The 12,500-nt window shown below is 49.8% G+C and overlaps 1 protein-coding gene across 1 annotated transcript in view; it reads left to right on the top strand.

Moving 5' to 3' along the window:
• The window catches only part of LOC113592334 (cullin-3-like), a 55,487-nt gene that overhangs the window by 31,472 nt on the left and 11,515 nt on the right, over positions 1-12,500 (top strand). The window lies entirely within an intron of this gene.

Here is a 12,500-nt window from a genome sequence, read left to right as displayed (position 1 = left end):
ACACACAAACACACACAGAGCTCTAACCACACACACACACACACAGAGCTCTAACCACACACACAGAGCTCTAACCACACACACAGAGCTCTAACCACACACACACAGAGCTCTAACCACACACAGAGCTCTAACCACACACACACACACACACACAGAGCTCTAACCACACACACACACACACAGAGCTCTAACCACACACACACACACACAGAGCTCTAACCACACACACACACACACAGAGCTCTAACCACACACACACACACAGAGCTCTAACCACACACACACACACACAGAGCTCTAACCACACACACACACACACACAGAGCTCTAACCACACACACACACACACACAGAGCTCTAACCACACACACACACACACACACAGCTCTAACACACACACACACACACACAGAGCTCTAACCACACACACACACACACACACACACACAGAGCTCTAACCACACACACACACACACACACACACACACACACACACACACACACACACACACACAGAGCTCTAACCACACACACACACACAGAGCTCTAACCACACACACACACACACACACACACAGAGCTCTAACCACACACACACACACACAGAGCTCTAAACACACACACACACAGAGCTCTAACCACACACACACACACACACACAGAGCTCTAACCACACACACACACACAGAGCTCTAACCACACACACACACACAGAGCTCTAACCACACACACACACACAGAGCTCTAACCACACACACACACACAACAAAGAGCTCTAACCACACACACACACACACAGAGCTCTAACCACACACACACAGAGCTCTAACCACACACACACACAGAGCTCTAACCACACACACACACACACACAGAGCTCTAACCACACACACACAGAGCTCTAACCACACACACACACACACACACACACACACACACACACACACAGAGCTCTAACCACACACACACACACACAGAGCTCTAACCACACACACACACACAGAGCTCTAACCACACACACACACACACAGAGCTCTAACCACACACACAGAGCTCTAACCACACACACACACACACACACACACAGAGCTCTAACCACACACACACACACACACAGAGCTCTAACCACACACACACACACACACACACAGAGCTCTAACCACACACACACACACACACACAGAGCTCTAACCACACACACACACACACACACACAGAGCTCTAACCACACACACACACACACACACACAGAGCTCTAACCACACACACACACACACAGAGCTCTAACCACACACACACACAGAGCTCTAACCACACACACACACAGAGCTCTAACCACACACACACAGAGCTCTAACCACACACACACACAGAGCTCTAACCACACACACACACAGAGCTCTAACCACACACACACACAGAGCTCTAACCACACACACACACACACACACAGAGCTCTATCCACACACACACACACACACACACAGAGCTCTAACCACACACACACACACACAGAGCTCTAACCACACACACACACACACACAGAGCTCTAACCACACACACACACACAGAGCTCTAACCACACACACACACACACAGAGCTCTAACCACACACACACACACAGAGCTCTAACCACACACACACACACACACACACACACAGAGCTCTAACCACACACACACACACACACAGAGCTCTAACCACACACACACACAGAGCTCTAACCACACACACACACACAGAGCTCTAACCACACACACACACACACAGAGCTCTAACCACACACACACACACAGAGCTCTAACCACACACACACACACACACAGAGCTCTAACCACACACACACACACACAGAGCTCTAACCACACACACACACACACAGAGCTCTAACCACACACACACACACACACAGAGCTCTAACCACACACACACACACAGAGCTCTAACCACACACACACACACAGAGCTCTAACCACACACACACACACACAGAGCTCTAACAAACCACACACACACACAACACCACACAGAAGCTCTAACCACACACACACACACAGAGCTCTAACCACACACACACACACAGAGCTCTAACCACACACACACACACACAGAGCTCTAACCACACACACACACACACACAGAGCTCTAACCACACACACACACACACACACAGAGCTCTAACCACACACACACACACACACACAGAGCTCTAACCACACACACACACACCCGACAGAGCTCTAACCACACACACACACACACAGAGCTCTAACCACACACACACACACACAGAGCTCTAACCACACACACACACACACAGAGCTCTAACCACACACACACACACACAGAGCTCTAACCACACACACACACACACACAGAGCTCTAACCACACACACACACACACACAGAGCTCTAACCACACACACACACACAGAGCTCTAACCACACACACACACACACAGAGCTCTAACCACACACACACACACACAGAGCTCTAACACACACACACACACACACACACAGAGCTCTAACCACACACACACACACACACACAGAGCTCTAACCACACACACACACACACAGAGCTCTAACCACACACACACACACACACACAGAGCTCTAACCACACACACACACACACACAGAGCTCTAACCACACACACACACACACACACACAGAGCTCTAACCACACACACACACACAGAGCTCTAACCACACACACACACAGAGCTCTAACCACACACAGAGCTCTAACCACACACACACACAGAGCTCTAACCACACACACACACACACACAGAGCTCTAACCACACACACACACACACACACAGAGCTCTAACCACACACACACACACACACAGAGCTCTAACCACACACCACACACACACAGAGCTCTAACCACACACACACAAGCTCAAACACACACAGAGCTCTAACCACACACACACACACACACAGAGCTCTAACCACACACACACACACACACAGAGCTCTAACCACACACACACACACACACAGAGCTCTAACCACACACACACACACAGAGCTCTAACCACACACACACACACAAAGAGCTCTAACCACACACACACACACACACACACACAGAGCTCTAACCACACACACACACACAGAGCTCTAACCACACACACACACAACAGACCAGGCTCTAACCACACACACACACACAGAGCTCTAACCACACACACACACACACACAGAGCTCTAACCACACACACACACACACACAGAGCTCTAACCACACACACACACACACACAGAGCTCTAACCACACACACACACACACAGAGCTCTAACCACACACACACACACACACACAGAGCTCTAACCACACACACACACACACAGAGCTCTAACCACACACACACACACACAGAGCTCTAACCACACACACACACACACAAGAGCTCTAACCACACACACACACACCAACACACACACAGAGCTCTAACCACACCACACACACACACACACACACACACAGAGCTCTAACACACACACACACACACACAGAGCTCTAACCACACACACACACACAGAGCTCTAACCACACACACACACACACACACACACACACAGAGCTCTAACCACACACACACACACACACACACACACACACACAGAGCTCTAACCACACACACACACACACACAGAGCTCTAACCACACACACACACACACACAGAGCTCTAACCACACACACACACACAGAGCTCTAACCACACACACACACACACAGAGCTCTAACCACACACACACACACACACACAGAGCTCTAACCACACACACACACACACAGAGCTCTAACCACACACACAGAGCTCTAACCACACACACACACAGAGCTCTAACCACACACACACAGAGCTCTAACCACACACACAGAGCTCTAACCACACACACACACACACAGAGCTCTAACCACACACACAGCCTAACCACACACACACAGAGCTCTAACCACACACACACAGAGCTCTAACCACACACAGAGCTCTAACCACACACACACACACACACAGAGCTCTAACCACACACACACACACACAGAGCTCTAACCACACACACACACACACACAGAGCTCTAACCACACACACACACACCACAGAGCTCTAACCACACACACACACACACCAGAGCTCTAACCACACACACACACACACAGAGCTCTAACCACACACACACACACACAGAGCTCTAACCACACACACACACACACAGAGCTCTAACCACACACACACACACACAGAGCTCTAACCACACACACACACACACACACAGAGCTCTAACCACACACACACACACACACACAGAGCTCTAACCACACACACACACACACACACAGAGCTCTAACCACACACACACACACACACACACAGAGCTCTAACCACACACACACACACACACAGAGCTCTAACCACACACACACACACACACACACACAGAGCTCTAACCACACACACACACACACAGTTACACACACACACACACACACAGAGCTCTAACCACACACACACACACACACACACACAGAGCTCTAACCACACACACACACACACACACACAGAGCTCTAACCACACACACACACACACACACAGAGCTCTAACCACACACCACACACACACACACACACACAGAGCTCTAAACACACACACACACAGAGCTCTAACACACACACACACAGAGCTCTAACCACAACACACACACACAGAGCTCTAACCACACACACACACAACACACACACACACAGAGCTCTAACACACACACACACACCACAGAGCTCTAAACACACACACACACACACACAGAGCTCTAACCCACACACACACACAGAGCTCTAACCACACACACACACAGAGCTCTAACCACACACACACACACAGAGCTCTAACCACACACACACACAGAGCTCTAACCACACACACACACAGAGCTCTAACCACACACACACACAGAGCTCTAACCAACACACACACAGAGCTCTAACCACACACACACACAGAGCTCTAACCACACACACACACAGAGCTCTAACCCACACACACACACAGAGCTCTAACCACACACACACACACACACACAGAGCTCTAACCACACACACACACAGAGCTCTAACCACACACACACAACACAGAGCTCTAACCACACACACACACACACACAGAGCTCTAACCACACACACACACAGAGCTCTACCACACACCACACACACAGAGCTCTAACCACACACACACACACACACACACACACACACAGAGCTCTAACCACACACACACACACACACACAGAGCTCTAACACACACACACACACACACACACACACACACAGAGCTCTAACCACACACACACACACACACACACACAGAGCTCTAACCACACACACACACACACACACACACACACAGAGCTCTAACCACACAACACACACACAGAGCTCTAACACACACACACACAGAGACTCTAACCACACACACACACAGAGCTCATCCACACACACCACACACACACACACACAGAGCTCTAACCACACACACACACACAGAGCTCTAACCACACACACACACCACAGAGCTCTAAAACACACACACACACACACAGAGCTCTAACCACACACACACACACACCACACACAACAGAGCTCTAACCCACACACACACACACACCAGCTCTAACACACACACACACACAGAGCTCTAACACACACACACACACACACACAGAGCTCTAAACACACACAAAACACACACAGAGCTCTAACCACACACACACACACAGAGCTCTAACCACACACACACACACAACACAGAGCTCTAACCACACACACACACACAGAGCTCTAACACACACACACACACACAGAGCTCTAACCACACACACACACACAGAGCTCTAACACACACACACACACAGAGCTCTAACCACACACACACACACACAGAGCTCTAACCACACACACACACACAGAGCTCTAACCACACACACACACACACAGAGCTCTAACCACACACACACACACACACACACACACAGAGCTCTAACCACACACACACACACACACAGAGCTCTAACCACACACACACACACACACACACACAGAGCTCTAACCACACACACACACACACACACACACACACACACACAGAGCTCTAACCACACACACACACACACCACACCACACACACACACACACAGAGCTCTAACACACACACCACACAGAGCTCTAACCACACACACACACACAGAGCTCTAACCACACACACACACACACAGAGCTCTAACACACACACACCACACACACACACAGAGCTCTAACCACACACACACACAACACAGACTCTACACACACACACACAGAGCTCTAACCCACACACACACACACACACACACACAGAGCTCTAACCACACACACACACACAGAGCTCTAACCACACACACACACACAGAGCTCTAACCACACACACACACACAGAGCTCTAACCACACACACACACACACACACAGAGCTCTAACACACACACACACACAGAGCTCTAACACACACACACACAGAGCTCTAACCACACACACACACACACACACAGAGCTCTAACCACACACACACACAGAGCTCTAACCACACACACACACAGAGCTCTAACACACACCACACACAGAGCTCTAACACACACACACACACACAAGCACACCACACACACACACACACACAGAGCTCTAACCACCACACACAACAGAGCTCTAACCACACACACACACACACACAGAGCTCTAACCACACACACACACACACAGAGCTCTAACCACACACACACAGAGCTCTAACCACACACACACAGAGCTCTAACCACACACCACACACAGAGCTCTAACCACACACACACACACAGAGCTCTAACCACACACACACACACACAGAGCTCTAACCACACACACACACACACACAGAGCTCTAACCACACACACAACACACACACACAGAGCTCTAACCACACACACACACACACACACAGAGCTCTAACCACACACACACACACAACAGAGCTCTAACCACACACACACACAAGAGCTCTAACCACACACACACACAGAGCTCTAACCACACACACACACAGAGCTCTAACCACACACACACACAGAGCTCTAACCACACACACACACACAGAGCTCTAACCACACACACACACAGAGCTCTAACCACACCCACACACACACAGAGCTCTAACCACACCCACACACACAGCGCTCTAACCACACCCACACACACACAGAGCTCTAACCACACACACACACAGAGCTCTAACCACACACACACACACACACAGAGCTCTAACCACACACACACACACACAGAGCTCTAACCACACACACACACAGAGCTCTAACCACACACACACACAGAGCTCTAACCACACACACACACACACACACACAGAGCTCTAACCACACACACACACACACACACACACACACACAGAGCTTTAACCACACACACACACACACACACAGAGCTCTAACCACACACACACACACACACACACAGAGCTCTAACCACACACACACACACACAGAGCTCTAACCACACACACACACACAGAGCTCTAACCACACACACACACACACAGAGCTCTAACCACACACACACACACACAGAGCTCTAACCACACACACACACACACAGAGCTCTAACCACACACACACACACAGAGCTCTAACCACACACACACACACAGAGCTCTAACCACACACACACACACAGAGCTCTAACCACACACACACACACACAGAGCTCTAACCACACACACACACACAGAGCTCTAACCACACACACACACACACAGAGCTCTAACCACACACACACACACACAGAGCTCTAACCACACACACACACACACAGAGCTCTAACCACACACACACACACAGAGCTCTAACCACACACACACACACACAGAGCTCTAACCACACACACACACACACACACACAGAGCTCTAACCACACACACACACACACAGAGCTCTAACCACACACACACACACAGAGCTCTAACCACACACACACACACACACACAGAGCTCTAACCACACACACACACACACAGAGCTCTAACCACACACACACACACACACAGAGCTCTAACCACACACACACACACAGAGCTCTAACCACACACACACACACACAGAGCTCTAACCCACACACACACACAGAGCTCTAACCACACACACACACACAGAGCTCTAACCACACACACACACACACACAGAGCTCTAACCACACACACACACACACAGAGCTCTAACCACACACACACACACAGAGCTCTAACCACACACACACACAACACAGAGCTCTAACCACACACACACACACAGAGCTCTAACCACACACAACACACACAGAGCTCTAACCACACAAACACACACAGAGCTCTAACCACACACACACACACAGAGCTCTAACCACACACACACACACAGAGCTCTAACCACACACAAACACACACAGAGCTCTAACCACACACACACACACACACAGAGCTCTAACCACACACACACACACACACAGAGCTCTAACCACACACACACACACACAGAGCTCTAACCACACACACACACACACACAGAGCTCTAACCACACACACACACACAGAGCTCTAACCACACACACACACACACAGAGCTCTAACCACACACACACACACACAGAGCTCTAACCACACACACACACACACACAGAGCTCTAACCACACACACACACACACACACAGAGCTCTAACCACACACACACACACACACACAGAGCTCTAACCACACACACACACACACACACAGAGCTCTAACCACACACACACACACACACACACACACACACACACAGAGCTCTAACCACACACACACACACACACACACACACACACACAGAGCTCTAACCACACACACACACACACACACAGAGCTCTAACCACACACACACACAGAGCTCTAACCACACACAGAGCTCTAACCACACACACACACAGAGCTCTAACCACACACAGAGCTCTAACCACACACACACACAGAGCTCTAACCACACACACACACACACACACAGAGCTCTAACCACACACACACACACACACAGAGCTCTAACCACACACACACACACACACAGAGCTCTAACCACACACACACACACACACAGAGCTCTAACCACACACACACACACACACACAGAGCTCTAACCACACACACACACACACACACAGAGCTCTAACCACACACACACACACACACACAGAGCTCTAACCACACACACACACACACACAGAGCTCTAACCACACACACACACACACACAGAGCTCTAACCACACACACACACACACACAGAGCTCTAACCACACACACACACACACACACAGAGCTCTAACCACACACACACACACACACAGAGCTCTAACCACACACACACACACACACAGAGCTCTAACCACACACACACACCAGAGCTCTAACCACACACACACACACACAGAGCTCTAACCACACACACACACACACACACACACACACACAGAGCTCTAACCACACACACACACACACAGAGCTCTAACCACACACACACAGAGCTCTAACCACACACACACACACACACACAGAGCTCTAACCACACACACACACACACACAGAGCTCTAACCACACACACACACACACAGAGCTCTAACCACACACACACACACACAGAGCTCTAACCACACACACACACACACACACACAGAGCTCTAACCACACACACACAGAGCTCTAACCACACACACACAGAGCTCTAACCACACACACACACAGAGCTCTAACCACACACACACACACACAGAGCTCTAACCACACACACACACACACACAGAGCTCTAACCACAACCACACACACACACACAGAGCTCTAACCACAACCACACACACACACACAGAGCTCTAACCACAACCACACACACACACACACACACAGAGCTCTAACCACAACCACACACACACACACACATAGAGCTCTAACCACACACACACACACAGAGCTCTAACCACACACACACACACACACATACACACACACACAGAGCTCTAACCACACACACACACACACACACACACACACACAGAGCTCTAACCACACACACACACACACAGAGCTCTAACACACACACACACACACACACACAGAGCTCTAACCACACACACACACACACAGAGCTCTAACCACACACACACACACACACACAGAGCTCTAACCACACACACACACACACAGAGCTCTAACCACACACACAGAGCTCTAACCACACACACACACAGAGCTCTAACCACACACACACAGAGCTCTAACCACACACACAGAGCTCTAACCACACACACACAGCTCTAACCACACACACACAGAGCTCTAACCACACACACACAGAGCTCTAACCACACACAGAGCTCTAACCACACACACACACACACACAGAGCTCTAACCACACACACACACACAGAGCTCTAACCACACACACACACACACAGAGCTCTAACCACACACACACACACAGAGCTCTAACCACACACACACACACACACAGAGCTCTAACCACACACACACACAGAGCTCTAACCACACACACACACAGAGCTCTAACCACACACACACAGAGCTCTAACCACACACACACACAGAGCTCTAACCACACACACACACACACAGAGCTCTAACCACACACACACAGAGCTCTAACCACACACACACAGAGCTCTAACCACACACACAGAGCTCTAACCACACACACACAGAGCTCTAACCACACACACACACACACACACACACACACAGAGCTCTAACCACACACACACACACACACACAGAGCTCTAACCACACACACACACACACACAGAGCTCTAACCACACACACACACACACACAGAGCTCTAACCACACACACACACACACACACACACACAGAGCTCTAACCACACACACACAGAGCTCTAACCACACACACACAGAGCTCTAACCACACACACACACACACACAGAGCTCTAACCACACACACACACACACACACACACAGAGCTCTAACCACACACACACACACTGAGCTCTAACCACACACACACACACACACACACACAGAGCTCTAACCACACACACACACACATAGAGCTCTAACCACACACACACACACAGAGCTCTAACCACACACACACACAAGAGCTCTAACCACACACACACACAGAGCTCTAACCACACACACACACAGAGCTCTAACCACACACACACACACAGAGCTCTAACCACACACACACACAGAGCTCTAACCACACACACACACACAGAGCTCTAACCACACACACACACAGAGCTCTAACCACACACACACACAGAGCTCTAACCACACACACACACAGAGCTCTAACCACACACACACACAGAGCTCTAACCACACACACACACACAGAGCTCTAACCACACACACACACAGAGCTCTAACCACACACACACACAGAGCTCTAACCACACACACACACACACACACAGAGCTCTAACCACACACACACACACACACACAGAGCTCTAACCACACACACACACACACACACACAGAGCTCTAACCACACACACAGAGCTCTAACCACACACACACACACACAGAGCTCTAACCACACACACACACACACAGAGCTCTAACCACACACACACACACAGAGCTCTAACCACACACACACACACACAGAGCTCTAACCACACACACACACACACACAGAGCTCTAACCACACACACACACACACAGAGCTCTAACCACACACACACACACACACAGAGCTCTAACCACACACACACACACACACACACACAGAGCTCTAACCACACACACACACACAGAGCTCTAACCACACACACACACACACACAGAGCTCTAACCACACACACACACACACACAGAGCTCTAACCACACACACACACAGAGCTCTAACCACACACACACACACAGAGCTCTAACCACACACACACACACACAGAGCTCTAACCACACACACACACACACACACAGAGCTCTAACCACACACACACACACACAGAGCTCTAACCACACACACACACACAGAGCTCTAACCACACACAAACACACACAGAGCTCTAACCACACACACACACACACACACACAGAGCTCTAACCACACACACACACACACACACACAGAGCTCTAACCACACACACACACACACACAGAGCTCTAACCACACACACACACACACAGAGCTCTAACCACACACACACACACACACAGAGCTCTAACCACACACACACACACACAGAGCTCTAACCACACACACACACACAGAGCTCTAACCACACACACACACACACAGAGCTCTAACCACACACACACACAGAGCTCTAACCACACACACACACACACACAGAGCTCTAACCACACACACACACACAGAGCTCTAACCACACAC

The sequence above is a fragment of the Electrophorus electricus genome, chromosome 11 (assembly GCF_041902795.1).
Source record: "Electrophorus electricus isolate QZ-2024a chromosome 11, ASM4190279v1, whole genome shotgun sequence".
NCBI lineage: Eukaryota > Metazoa > Chordata > Actinopteri > Gymnotiformes > Gymnotidae > Electrophorus > Electrophorus electricus.
The sequence above is the reverse complement of the archived record's forward strand: the minus strand, read 5'-3'. Positions and strand labels throughout refer to the sequence as shown.